At 46.7% G+C, this 13,607-nt stretch overlaps 1 long non-coding RNA gene across 1 annotated transcript; it reads right to left on the bottom strand.

Annotated features, from left to right (window-relative positions):
- Positions 1-7,831: 7,831 nt before the first annotated feature.
- On the bottom strand, positions 7,832-11,572 carry LOC132830546 (uncharacterized). Its single transcript, XR_009646385.1, has 3 exons — positions 11,476-11,572; positions 11,327-11,388; positions 7,832-8,499 (listed from the first exon to the last, which is right to left on the bottom strand). It is a non-coding gene; the product is annotated as an uncharacterized LOC132830546 (long non-coding RNA).
- Between the last annotated feature and the right edge of the window lie 2,035 nt (positions 11,573-13,607).

Here is a 13,607-nt window from a genome sequence, read left to right as displayed (position 1 = left end):
CAAACTGCTGGAAAATCTCAGCAGCTCTGGCAGTATCTGTGGAGAAAAAGCAGAGTTAAGGTTTCGGGTCTGGCAATCCTCCTTCGCTCCCGGTCTGTGCAGCAGCTGAGATGAGTTTGGGAGCAGCGGTAGAACCTTTACCAGTACTTAAACAAGTAATGGTAACGGTTTAACCGACACCCCCTTCCCTGTTCAGGCATCCTTCCTAGGCACGGGCACAGCGAGAGGGAAGGGGAGGGGAAATGAGAGGGGCTTCATGGCAAACTCTGAGCAGCAGCAACTCCCAGAGGAGTGAGGGATTGGCCAGGATTGGACGGTCTGCACACTCCAACCACGGGGTCAGCCGCACGTCCATCTCTGTGACTCAACATCTTCCTTCCTTTATTGATTCATGGGATACGGGGGGTCACTGGCTGGGTCAGTATTTATTGGGCAGATGGGAGACAACCCCACTGCTGTGGGTCAGGTATCACCACGAGGCCAGACCAGGTCAAGTTGGCAGTTTCCTCCCTAAAGGACATCAGTGAAACAGATGAACAATCAACAAGGAGGAGGAGGTGGGAGTGGGGAAGGGTGGGGGAAGGGCTGGGGAGGTAGGGATGGAAGAGTTGGGGGTGGGAGAGGATGGGTTGGGGAGTTGGAGTTGGGGGAGGATGGGAGGGTTTGGGGTGGAAGAGTTGAGTTTGGGAGGGGTTAGGGAGGTAGAGGTGGGAGAGGATGGGTGGGGGAGTTGGAGTTGGGTGAGTTGAGGGTGTCAGGTTTGATGTGGTGGGGTTGGAGGAGTCTGGGTTCGTGCTAATCAGTCTGGAACCTGATGCTATTTAAATTCAATAAATGAAATCTTGAATGGTGAACCAGACCATGGTGACCATGACAACTATCACTAATCGCTGTCAAACCCATCTCCTTTCGGGAAGGAAGTCTGTCCTTTTCGCCCCGTTTGGCCTCCATGTCACTCCAGGCCCACAGCAATGGTGTTGGTTCTGAGCACCATCTGACAGAGCCCAGCACCGCGGCAAACACCAAATGCTGGTCTGACCAGAGACACCAACATCTGATGAAGGATAAACAGTTTTAAAGAATGGAACCTGATATTTGGGAAGATGTCGATCTCCATGTGTTGGCCCATTTAACACAGAGCACAGAGTTGGTGACATCATGCCTGACTCTTGCGCTGAAAGCTAAGATCATTTCCACTTCCGTCATCGTGATGATTCTGTCAGGTGGTGAACCCGAACCCACTGTTCCTTCAGGTATGAACAAGCACTGAATAGTACATCATCTATACTGTAGTACATTAGTAGTGAACTTACAGTATATGATGATATCCTGCCCAGAGCCAATGGCAGCCACTTAACCTGTGTCCTCCCAAGCTGTAGGAGAGATCGCGTACACAGTGTTAAACTACACAGTGACCCACCGTCACACATCTTCCCACCACCAACAGCCAAGACAAACATTGCAATGTACAACGCACCCCAACTACACTCAGATACTGAGGACTGTAATCCACACCCCAACTACACTCAGATACTGAGGACTGTACTCCACACCCCAACTACACTCAGATACTGAGGACTGTAATCCACACCCCAACTACACTCAGATACTGAGGACTGTAATCCACACCACAACTACACTCAGATACTGAGGACTGTACTCCATACCCCAACTACACTCAGATACTGAGGACTGTAATCCACACCCCAACTACACTCAGATACTGAAGACTGTAATCCACATCCCAACTACACTCAGATACTGAGGACTGTACTCCATACCCCAACTACACTCAGATACTGAGGACTGTAATCCACACCCCAACTACACTCAGATACTGAAGACTGTAATCCACATCCCAAATACACTCAGATACTGAGGACTGTATTCCACACCCCAACTACACTCAGATACTGAGGACTGTAATCCACACTCCAACTATACTCAGATACTGAGGTCTGTATTCCACACCCCAACTACACTCAGCTACTGAGGACTGTATGTCACACCCCAGCTACACTCAGATACTGAGGAGTGTATTCCACACCCCAACTACACGCAGATGCTGAGGACTGTACTCCACACCCCAACTACACTCAGATACTGAGGACTGTATGTCACACCCCAACTACACTCAGCTACTGAGGACTGTATGTCACACCCCAACTACACTCAGATACTGAGGACTGTACTCCACACCCCAACTACACTCAGATACTGAGGACTGTACGTCATACCCCAACTACACTCAGATACTGAGGACTGTATTCCATACCCCAAATACACTCAGATACTGAGGACTGTACTTCACGCCTTAACTACCCTCAGATATTGTGGACTGTACCTCACACCCCAACTACATTCAGATACTGAAGACTGTACTCCACACAAAACTACACTCAGAACCTGAGGACTGTATTCCACACTCCAACTACACTCAGATGCTGAGGACAGTACTCCACACCCCAACTACACTCAGATACTGAGGACTGTATGTCACACCCCAACTACACTCAGCTACTGAGGACTGTATTCCATACCCCAACTACACTCAGATACTGAGGACTGTATTCCACACCCCAACTACACTCAGATGCTGAGGACTGTACTCCACACCCCAACTACACTCAGATACTGAGGACTGTATGTCACACCCCAACTACACTCAGATACTGAGGACTGTAATCCACACCCCAACTACACTGAGATACTAAGGACTGTATTCCACACCCCAACTACACTCAGATACTGAGGACTGAATTCCATACCCCAACTACACTCAGATACTAAGGAATGTATTCCACCCCCAACTGCACTCAGATACCGAGGACTGTACGTCATACCTCAACTACACTCAGATATTATGGACTGTACTCCCCACCCCAACTACACTCAGATACTGAGGACTGTACTTCACGCCTTAACTACCCTCAGATATTGTGGACTGTACCTCACACCCCAACTACAGTCAGATTCTGAGGACTGTATGTCACACCCCAACTACACTCAGATACTGAGGACTGTATTCCACACCCCAACTACACTCAGATACTGAGGACTGTATACCACACCCCAACTACACTCAGATACTGAGGACTGTATTCCATACCCCAACTACACTCAGATACGGAGGACTGTATTCCATACCTCAACTACACTCAGATACTGAGGACTGTATTCCACACCCCAACTACACTCAGATACTGAGGACTGTATACAATACCCCAACTACACTCAGGTACTGAGGACTGTATTCCATACCCCAACTACACTCAGGTACTGAGGACTGTATTCCACACCCCAACTACACTCAGATACTGAGGACTGTACTCCATACCCCAACTACACTCAGATACTGAGGACTGTATTCCACACCCCAACTACACTCAGATACTGAGGACTGTATTCCACACCCCAACTATACTCAGATACTGAGGACTGTATTCCACACCCCAACTACACTCAGATACAGAGGACTGTATTCCATACCTCAACTACACTCAGATACTGAGGACTGTATTCCATACCCCAACTACACTCAGATACTGAGGACTGTATTCCATACCTCAACTACACTCAGATACTGAGGACTGTATTCCATACCCCAACTACACACAGATATTGTGGACTGTACTCCACACCCCAAATACACTCAGATACTGAGGACTGTACTCCACACCCCAACTACACTCAGATACAGAGGACTGTATTCCATACCTCAACTACACTCAGATACTAAGGACTGTATTCCATACCCCAACTACACTCAGATACTGAGGACTGTATTCCATACCTCAACTACACTCAGATACTGAGGACTGTATTCCACACCCCAACTACACACAGATACTGAGGACTGTATTCCATACCCCAACTACACTCAGGTACTGAGGACTGTATTCCATACCCCAACTACACTCAGATACTGAGGACTGTACTCCATACCCCAACTACACTCAGATACTGAGGACTGTATTCCATACCCCAACTACACTCAGATACTGAGGACTGTATTCCATACCCCAACTACACTCAGGTACTGAGGACTGTATTGCACACCCCAAATACACTCAGATACTGAGGACTGTATTCCACACCCCAACTACACTCAGATACTGAGGACTGTATTCCATACCCCAACTACACTCAGATACTGAGGACTGTATTCCATACCTCAACTACACTCAGATACTGAGGACTGTATTCCATACCCCAACTACACACAGATATTGTGGACTGTACTCCACACCCCAAATACACTCAGATACTGAGGACTGTACTCCACACCCCAACTACACTCAGATACAGAGGACTGTATTCCATACCTCAACTACACTCAGATACTAAGGACTGTATTCCATACCCCAACTACACTCAGATACTGAGGACTGTATTCCATACCTCAACTACACTCAGATACTGAGGTCTGTATTCCATACCCCAACTACACACAGATATTATGGACTGTACTCCACACCCCAAATACACTCAGATACTGAGGACTGTACTCCACAACCCAACTACACTCGGATACTGAGGACTGTACTTCACACCTCAACTACCCTCAGATATTGTGGACTGTACTTCACACCCCAACTACACTCAGATACTGAGGACTGTATTCCATAACCCAACTACACTCAGATACTGAGGACTGTACTCCATACCCCAACTACACTCAGATGCTGAGGACTGTACTTCATGCCTTAACTACCCTCAGATACTGAAGACTGTACTCCACACACCAACTGCACTCAGAACCTGAGGACTGTTTTCTATACCTCAACTACACTCAGATACTGAGGACTGTATTCCACACCCCAAATACACTCAGATACTGAGGACTGTATTCCATACCCCAACTACACTCAGATACTGAGGACTGTATTCCACACCCCAACTACACTCAGATGCTGAGGACTGTACTCCACACCCCAACTACACTCAGATACTGAGGACTGTATGTCACACCCCAACTACACTCAGATACTGAGGACTGTAATCCACACCCCAACTACACTGAGATACTAAGGACTGTATTCCACACCCCAACTACACTCAGATACTGAGGACTGAATTCCATACCCCAACTACACTCAGATACTAAGGAATGTATTCCACCCCCAACTACACTCAGATACCGAGGACTGTATGTCACACCCCAACTACACTCAGATATTATGGACTGTACTCCACACCCCAACTACACTCAGATACTGAGGACTGTACTTCACGCCTTAACTCCCCTCAGATATTGTGGACTATACCTCACACCCCAACTACAGTCAGATTCTGAGGACTGTATGTCACACCCCAACTACACTCAGATACTGAGGACTGTACTCCACACAAAACTACACTCAGAACCTGAGGACTGTATTCCATACCTCAACTACACTCAGATACTGAGGACTGTATTCCATACCTCAACTACACTCAGATACTGAGGACTGTATTCCACACCCCAACTACACTCAGATACTGAGGACTGTATACCACACCCCAACTACACTCAGATACTGAGGACTGTATTCCATACCCCAACTACACTCAGATACTGAGGACTGTATTCCATACCTCAACTACACTCAGATACTGAGGACTGTATTCCACACCCCAACTACACTCAGATACTGAGGACTGTATTCCATACCCCAACTACACTCAGGTACTGAGGACTGTATTCCACAACCCAACTACACTCAGATACTGAGGACTGTACTCCATACCCCAACTACACTCAGATACTGAGGACTGTATTCCACACCTCAACTATACTCAGATACTGAGGACTGTATTCCACACCCCAACTACACTCAGATACTAAGGACTGTATTCCATACCCCAACTACACTCAGATACAGAGGACTGTATTCCATACCTCAACTACACTCAGATAATGAGGATTGTATTCCATACCCCAACTACACTCAGATACTGAGGACTGTATTCCATACCTCAACTACACTCAGATACTGAGGACTGTATTCCACACCCCAACTACACACAGATATTGTGGACTGTACTCCACACCCCAACTACACTCAGATACTGAGGACTGTACTCCACAACCCAACTACACTCGGATACTGAGGACTGTACTTCACACCTCAACTACCTTCAGATATTGTGGACTGTACTTCACACCCCAACTACACTCAGAACCTGAGGACTGTTTTCCATACCTCAACTACACTCAGATACTGAGGACTGTATTCCACACTCCAAATACACTCAGATACTGAGGACTGTATTCCATACCCCAACTACACTCAGATACTGAGGACTGTATTCCACACCCCAACTACACTCAGATGCTGAGGACTGTACTCCACACCCCAACTACACTCAGATACTGAGGACTGTACCCCACAACCCAACTACACTCGGATACTGAGGACTGTACTTCACACCTCAACTACCCTCAGATATTGTGGACTGTACTTCACACCCCAACTACACTCAGATACTGAGGACTGTATTCTATAACCCAACTACACTCAGATACTGAGGACTGTACTCCATACCCCAACTACACTCAGATGCTGAGGACTGTACTTCATGCCTTAACTACCCTCAGATACTGAAGACTGTACTCCACACACCAACTGCACTCAGAACCTGAGGACTGTTTTCCATACCTCAACTACACTCAGATACTGAGGACTGTATTCCACACCCCAAATACACTCAGATACTGAGGACTGTATTCCATACCTCAACTACACTCAGATACTGAGGACTGTATTCCACACCCCAACTACACACAGATACTGAGGACTGTATTCCATACCCCAACTACACTCAGATACTGAGGACTGTATTCCACACCCCAGCTACACTCAGATACTGTGGACTGTACATCATACCCAACTACGCACAGTTATTGTGGACTGTACTCCACAACCCAACTACACTTGGATACTGAGGACTGTACTTCACACCTCAACTACCCTCAGATATTGTGGACTGTACTTCACACCCCAACTACACTCAGATACTGAGGACTGTATGTCACACCCCAACTACACTCAGATACTGAGGACTGTATGTCACACCCCAACTACACTCAGATACTGAGGACTGTAATCCACACCCCAACTACACTGAGATACTAAGGACTGTATTCCACACCCCAACTACACTCAGATACTGAGGACTGAATTCCATATCCCAACTACACTCAGATACTAAGGAATGTATTCCACCCCCAACTTCACTCAGATACCGAGGACTGTACGTCATACCCCAACTACACTCAGATATTATGGACTGTACTCCACACCCCAACTACACTCAGATACTGAGGACTGTACTTCACGCCTTAACTACCCTCAGATATTGTGGACTGTACCTCACACCCCAACTACAGTCAGATTCTGAGGACTGTACTCCACACGCCAACTACATTCAGATACTGAAGACTGTACTCCACACAAAACTACACTCAGAACCTGAGGACTGTATTCCATACCTCAACTACACTCAGATACTGAGGACTGTACTCCACACGGGGAGAAAGTGAGGACTGCAGATGCTGGAGATCAGAGCTGAAAATGTGTTGCTGGAAAAGCGCAGCAGGTCAGGCAGCATCCAAGGAGCAGGAGAATTGACGTTTCGGGCATGAGCCCTTCATCAGGAATTCCACACCCCAACTTCACACAGATACTGACATGTCTTTGTGAATGTATAAATCAGCATTGGCCTGTGATTCTGATGAAAATTAAAGATAAAAAAAGGGTGAACTGATGTTTTTATTTGTTTGAAGGGGAATAATTGCAGCTACTTGAATTCGCTTTGTAAAATATTTGCATTTCTGAACAATCCCTAAGACATGCCCAATAATGACATCGTTTTTTGTCACAGTAAGAATCAGGTTTTGTTCTGCTTTTAAGCAGGAATTTTCACGTTGTTGTGTTTCTGGCCACTCTCGCCCCTGGGCTGCATGTTCTGTGTTGTCACAGCTCCCTGAGTTAAAGCCTTCCTCATCTCCTCTCTCTCTCTGGTTGTTTTGCTGCTTCTGACCAGCTTTTGTCCCACTGGTTCGCAATCCTGCTCCTGAAAACCGTTTCCACTTTCTTCCACCATCCAAACCCAGCATGGGTGTCACCACGCAACCTCTCTGCCGTCAGAATAACCTCAACATCTCCTCACCTGCCAGCTACGTGTCGGCTTCACTTACAATCCCGTGAGATTGTCAATCACTGTAAGGCTCTGTTTTAAGCAACAATCAGACATACTCACTTGGGTGTTCTCTGTCTCTCTGTGTGAGTCAGGCTCCACGCGTCGAGTCTCTGAGCTGTGTCTGCATCTCCTGGCCGTTCACGGTCCATATTTCTGCTCTCAAGTTTGAGCTCGTTCTGTCACTTTGGAGGTTGGGGTTCAGACCGGAAAGGAGGGACACTCAGCCTCTCAATTGGCTGGTGTCTCTCCCTCTTTCTCTATCTCTCTCTCTCTCTCTCACACTCTCTCTCTCTCTGTCTCTCTCTCTCCCTCCATCTGCGGAAGACAATTTAACAATTTTTAGTTCAACAGCAGTTGAGTTTTTTTCTTGGAAAAGAGAACTGAAACTCCTTGTATCGAGTGAACATAGCTTTGTTTGAAAGAAAAATAATTAAATATGAATTTATATATGGGAGCGGTAACATTCATGGGCACTCTGCAGCCTGATTAACATTATCCAACATTCAACACTTTGCATCTCATTTGCAATAGCTTGATAGAATTTTTTTTGTATCTTTTAATTTAGCGTTTTACACGAACATTGAGTATGATCTCAGTATATTAAACTTTAAAGAGGAACTCTGTTTGTATACATTCCCACCCAAGCTATAAGAGGGAGATGGATGTGTATCAATGCTCACTCTGTTCCCCAGTCTGTGAAATAGTATTCACCGGGTGGGTCGCAGACTGACTCTGGAAGCAAGTCGACAGACATTCATTTCGATAAGGAGAAAGCGAAGACTGCAGCTGCTGGAGATCAGAGTTGGGATTGTGGTCAGGCAGCATCCGAGGGGCAGGAGAATCGATGTTTCGGGCAAAAGCCCTTCATCAGGAATGCGAGGAAGCTCCAACGTCAGGAATTCTCTTGGATAAGACAGTTTCCCAAATCTCCTTCATTTCACTGTTTTTGATTTTGTTACCCTAATATCAAACCAGTGTTACTGGGACAACACTGCTCTAATCATTCCTGGGTGATTTATATGTTACACAGACTTCAACTGAATGCTTGGGAAGGTTGAGGGGACTGGGCAAGGCTTGGGAGAAAACGCTCGTCTTTTTAAAAAACACCAACACAAATAAGACCAAGTGGGCCCTTCTGTGCTGTCGGGTTTTCTACCCCAATGAGTTTGGCACCCCAGAGACAAAGGCAACTATCAGCTCATGTCTATGCAGCCCTTGTCCTGAGCTGTGGACATCACCATTCTGGTGATGAGAACCTAAGATCATGACCAGATAACCCTGAGGGTGCTGTAACAGGGGTGGACGGAATCCAATATCGAAGCAGACCTGAGAGACATAAAGGGTTTTATCACACAAACTCACACACGGTGATATCTTCACCTTTTCAACTTGTTAATGACCTCTGTAACTATATCTCTGCTTGCTGAGGACACAAATTTTTCTGGTTAGTCGTGCAGACCTGAACCTAAAATCACAGAGAGCTGTTGAGACATTCCCAGCAGACACAGGAAAGGGGCTTTTAGTAAACAGCACGGACTTTCATCAGACAGAGGGAATGGACAGCAATCACCAGGGACGGAGCTGCGGGGATTTCAACACAGGGATTTGTGAAGCTGCCACTGCGGAGCTAAAGAACGCAATTGGAATATTGTTTAAATAACGAGAAACTAAGGAACAGTGAGATTTCATGATCCACGTTTACAGAGAAATAAACTGTAAGGGCCAGGCACAAAACAATATTGGGAAAGGTGAATGGAATGTTGTTCTCAATAATGGGGATTGGGATATAAACCAGGATCTGGGATATAAACCGGGGACTGGGATATAAACCAGGGACTGGGATATAAACCGGGGACTGGGATATAGACCAGGGACTGGGATATAGACCAGGGACTGGGATATAAACCGGGGACTGGGATATAAACTGGGGACTGGGATATAGACCAGGGACTGGGATATAAACCAGGGAATGGGATATAAACCGGGAACTGGGATATAAACCGGGGACTGGGATATAAACTGGGGACTGGGATATAGACCAGGGACTGGGATACAGACCAGGGACTGGGATATAAACCAGGGACTGGGATATAAACCGGAGACTGGGATATAAACCGGGGACTGGGATATAAACTGGGGACTGGGATATAGACCAGGGACTGGGATATAAACCAGGGACTGGGATATAAACCGGGGACTGGGATATAAACTGGGGACTGGGATATAAACTGGGGACTGGGATATAAACCGGGGACTGGGATATAAACTGGGGACTGGGATATAGACCAGGGACTGGGATATAAATCGGGGACTGGGATATAAACTGGGGGCTGGGATATAAACCGGGGACTGGGATATAAATTGGGGACTGGGATATAAACCGGGAACTGGGATATAAACCAGGGACTGGGATATAAATTGGGGACTGGGATATAAACCGGGAACTGGGATATAAACCAGGGACTGGGATATAAACCGGGGACTGGGATATAGACAAGAGACTGGGATATAAATCGGTGACTGGGATATAGACCAGGGACTGGGATGTAAATCGGGATCTGGGAGTTTCGGAGGGGGGGAGGTTTACAGCGTCAGCTCTGAATCCCTTGCTCGACTGTATCCGGAGGAACTGTGTGAGGTTGTAGTCTCAGAGAAAGAGTGGAGCTTCACCAGGCTGTTAGCAAGTGATCCATTCTGAGGAGAAAATACACCAAGTAATCTTGTATTCACTCAAACATATTCAGTGAAGGGATGGTTTGGTGATCGGTTTTAAAGGGAGTGTCAGGATAATTGGGGAAAGAGTTTTCTGCTGCTGTGGGGGTTCAGGATAGCGAGGACATCATCTTAAACATGAGAGCTCAGGGACTCAGGAGAAATATAGGGAATATTTCCCAAATATGGTGACCGAAGGGGGAGGATCAGGCCTTGGCTTAACGTTAATGTTTTGTCTAAAAGCCTGGTGTCTCTGACAGTGTCACACTGCCTCAGCATCACACTCAGGGCTCACTCCAAGTGACTGATAGACCACGCTGGCTCATCCTCCACAGGGCAATGGTAGAGCTTGGGAAACACAGAAATCAGGAAAGACGCAACAGAAAGTAGGGACTGATGTTTTGTGAGGAGATTATTGCACAGATCCTACCTCAGTGCTGACAGGAAAGTCACCCTCTTCAATCAATGTGTTGTTTCTATGTTCAGCTTCTCCTGTTAAAGACATTACACCATCAAGAGCATGTTCCTCCACTCTGCTTGACGTCTTTCTCTTGCTTTCTCTCTCTTTCTCTCACTTACCCTGTCTCTTTTCCTCCCTCTACTTGTTCGCGCTCTCTTGCTTGCTCTACCTCTCTGTCTTTCTCTTGCCGACTCCCTCTCTCTCGCTTTCTCTCTCTCTCTCTCTCGCTCACATTCTCGCTCCCTCTTGCACTGGCTTTATTTACATACCTTTGCCCTCAGAAGAGGGTTCTGTGCTGAGCCAGCTGATTGGCCTCTTGGCTGGCTGGTTGACTGAGATAAGGAGCACTGGGAGGGAGGGTGACGATGGATGTTGCTGTGGTTTGGGTGGTGGGTCTTACTTCACTGCCACCCACCCTGGGGTGAGCTCGCGATAATGAGAGACTCTCTCTATCTGTCTTCACCACGCTGTGCTCACTAACACTGAGACACAGCTTCCAGGGGAAGCAGGGGAACCTTCCAATGGGATCACTGACTGTGTGTGTTACTGTGACAATATCGCTGAGTCAGGTATAGACTGATCTGGGATTGGGTTGAGGTATTGCTTGTATGAGGCTGTCTCCTGAAGGAAGGGATTGACAGTTTGAGACCGTTTGATCCTCCACATAATCCCCTGCTCCAATATCCTTTCACTTCACATTTCCTTCCCATTAGACCGAGCTCATGTCACCATCAAGACCAGGATTCTCTCCCCATCCATCATCTCCTTGACACTGGGTGGTGTGGGTTCTGGTGGTGCATTGCTAATGTCCCTATCTCTGAGCCAGGAGGCCTCGGTTTGATTCCCACCTGCTCCATAGGTGTGTAATAACATCTCTCAACAGGATGATTGAAATATCGACCCTGGGTAGTGAGAGAGGAGCCAGCCATGTTGGAGTGGGACTGGAGTCACAAGTGTACCCAGATTGGGATCTGGTCCTTCTCAAACTGAACCAATCAGAGCAGGAGAAGCCTACCTGGCTAACATTCAACTTGATCCTGGTGGATTCCCTGTCCCGGTCTATCTCCTGCCCTTTCTCCATTTCCCTGAATCCCTAAAAAAAATTTTTATTGATCTCAATGTACAACATTTCCAACAATGAGCAAAGCTCTCAGGTGAAGAATTCTGAAGGTTCACAGCCTCTTCATGAAGGAATTTCTCCTGATCCTGAGCTAAAATGATGCTCCTGTTGTGCTGAGAGGGTGTACGCTCCCAGAGTTTGAGTCACCACAGTATCTCACTGTCTACCCTGACAAACCCCTTCAACATCTCATCCCTTTCACTGTGATCAACATCAAAACCCCAGAAATTGTTGACCTCGTTTACTGAGTCTCTCACCCAGGGATCAAATTAACAAAACCTTCGGTGTGCCCCTCCATTACAAGAATATCTTTTAGTAAATACACAACCAAAACCACACACAGCATTCCAGATGCAGACCCCCAATCTGTATAAAATTGCAGCAAAATATTCTTTAATCCTATACTCCAATTCCCTTGCATTAATGAACAACATCCCTTTGCCTTTCCTACATGTGAACCTTGCATTTCAAGTCTGAATTCACCCAAATCCCTTTGTGCACCAATGTTCACTAGTTTGACACCCTTGTGAATGTATACCCTGTTTTTCTGTTCCTACAGACAATGTGAATAATCTCATGTGTGGGTGCCATGACAGTGCAATCTCCTCACAGCTCTGTGCTCCGTGCCATCAGTAAATCTCCGTACAATACACTCGGCTTTGGAATGAGGATTGTCAAAGACTGAAACGCCCCAACATCTGACCCTGACGGCTCCCCAAGGGTCACAGATAGCTGGCTCAGGAATTCATCATTCTGTTAACCAATCCCCTGCTCACTGGATCCTTCATGTGTTTGGAAATCGAAACACCTATTGGTGACATTCTCAAAAACCTGATGGCTCTTTTGTAAATCCAACATTGACCGTGTGTAATGAGACAATGACATCTCGGGTTCATGCTGCCTGTTTGACGTCAGTGTGTGACTGATCCCTGATGTCAGACACACTGGCTCAGCTTCCTGGTTCCCTCCCTCCCTCCCTGTTTTCAGGAGCTGTGCTACATTTAAATCTACTCTTCCACAATTTGGGAACATTGGGAAATCAGAACTTGTGCATTTGCTATCTCCTCGTTTCGAATCCCGAATGTGAGTTAGAATCATCCAGAACAGAAAAAGCCCTTTTGCCCATCGAGT

The sequence above is a fragment of the Hemiscyllium ocellatum genome, chromosome 31 (genome assembly GCF_020745735.1).
Source record: "Hemiscyllium ocellatum isolate sHemOce1 chromosome 31, sHemOce1.pat.X.cur, whole genome shotgun sequence".
NCBI classification, from domain to species: domain Eukaryota; kingdom Metazoa; phylum Chordata; class Chondrichthyes; order Orectolobiformes; family Hemiscylliidae; genus Hemiscyllium; species Hemiscyllium ocellatum.
The sequence above is the reverse complement of the archived record's forward strand: the minus strand, read 5'-3'. Positions and strand labels throughout refer to the sequence as shown.